Source organism: Benincasa hispida, chromosome 1 (genome assembly GCF_009727055.1).
Source record: "Benincasa hispida cultivar B227 chromosome 1, ASM972705v1, whole genome shotgun sequence".
In the NCBI taxonomy this organism is placed as follows: Eukaryota; Viridiplantae; Streptophyta; class Magnoliopsida; order Cucurbitales; family Cucurbitaceae; genus Benincasa; species Benincasa hispida.
In genome coordinates this window covers 61242705-61244709 of record NC_052349.1, presented here as the reverse complement: position 1 = coordinate 61244709, position 2005 = coordinate 61242705, and positions in this window count along the sequence as shown.

Sequence of the window (2005 nt, the reverse complement as noted above, 5' to 3'; positions counted from 1 at the left end):
ATTTAGTGGCATAAGTGGCATTTTGTGGAATCAACACTTTGTCAAATGAATTACTCACTAATTCACTAAATATTGGATTTTTCCACTAAAAATCATTCTTGGATCTTTCCACTAAAAATCCTTCTTGGATCTTTCCACTAAGTCAAGTCAACATTTTGACTTTTGACTATTTTGAAGTCAATTAGTCAAATTTTAATTAAATACAATTTTAATCCAAAATTAATTCAAAACTAATTTTGAAAATTTCCACTTAGTGAAGTCAACTTTTGACTTTTGACTTTCAAAGCTTGGTGAAGTCAACATTTAACTTTGACCAACTTTGATTAATTACATTTAATTCAAAATTAATTCAAATAATTAATTGTAAATCATATTAATATTGAATAATTCATTAAATAATTTAACTAATTTAATTTAATATTCAATTATTAAATCCAACACTAATTCTGATGAATTCTTATTCATTGTTTTGATATTTAAATCTTATTTAAATATCTCCAACTCTCTCTTTATCATTCAATTCTCAATTGAATGATACACTATTAAGTATATCGCATATATTTAACACTTATTCCCTAATTTGAATATGAACACTTCAAACTCACTCGTTACACTATTATAAAATTTAGTCTGATATGAGCTAATAGGGGACCTAATAGACCTACAGATCATGAGCTCCAATTATCCAAGATTAATTGGCTAAAATTTTTTTAACCGAATTAACCAACATTCGTTAACTACCGGGATACTCTACTAAAGTCCAGTAGTTGTACTCTCCTCAGTGTAGATATATTTCTGTCAGCTTGATTTAACCATAATCAATAAGTCGATCCTTCACAAGTTGTTCGTATTTACTGCTAGGTCAAAATTACTATTTTACCCATGTAATACATCTTGCTCCTTAAGTCTCCACTGATTCACCAATGAAAAATTGGTTTATGGTTCTACCAATAAACTGTGTCCTTCTTAGTCATAAAAAGGGTGGGGCCCCTTGTTCAAGATTGAGAGTCGGTATTTAAAGGAACAACCTATCTGCTAACCCTGAAATTGGGTAGGAGTGAATTTCATCTTGTAGTACTATGTCCCCAACTATTTACTAGGTCTTACCCCTAAAATGGAAGGCTTATTGAGCGGCGATGTTGATCCACTCTCACCATGTAGATTAAAGGATAATCTTGAATAAACAGATGTTCATAGTTAGCTTAGGATTAAGATCGAGTTACCTTAGGTCATCGAAATGAAATAATCAGTTTTAACAGTAAACGCCATTATAAAGAACAGTCACTATTTCATGGTCCGTTCTCATGCAAACATCTTTTGCATAGGATGCCCCCACTTGCATGTCTCTACATAAATGATTCAGGATTACATCGTTTGTCTTGAATACAAAGTGGGCCCCATCCATAGTGTTTCCATGATAAGGTACCCAACTCTATCCCTATACGCATAGACCGTTTTGGCAATATACTCAAACTTGATCCACTTTTATGTCTCCATATATAGTTCAAGTATTCATGTTATAGTCAGGAGTTCGTAAGTTTGTTGGATTTAGGCTTTAACAAGTGCAATTTACATATTCAATAACAACTTTAATAAATATACCTCAATAACATCTTTATTGCAAAATAGAATATGTTTAATGTTTACAAACTGCAAGTTTTAGGACATACAACCCAACAATTGCTACACCGCTCTTTTTGTGAGTTCAAGAGCAAACTCAATCCTTTTCACGAATTAGGATCAAACTGTTACAATAACTCATTTTCCAGATCAAGAACAACCCTTACAAGATGTTTGAAAAAATTAAAGAGTACACTTACAACTTTCTCAATAGAGTGGATTAACAAATTGTAGTACATAACAAAGCAATTATTACAACATAAAATATCTCTCTCAAGAAAAAGATGAAAAGAAAAAGTAAGAGCTTTGAGACAATAACAATGGTAGCTTTGAGGATTGTAAAATGTTATTGTTATTTTAGGCTCCATTTGGTAACCATTTTGTT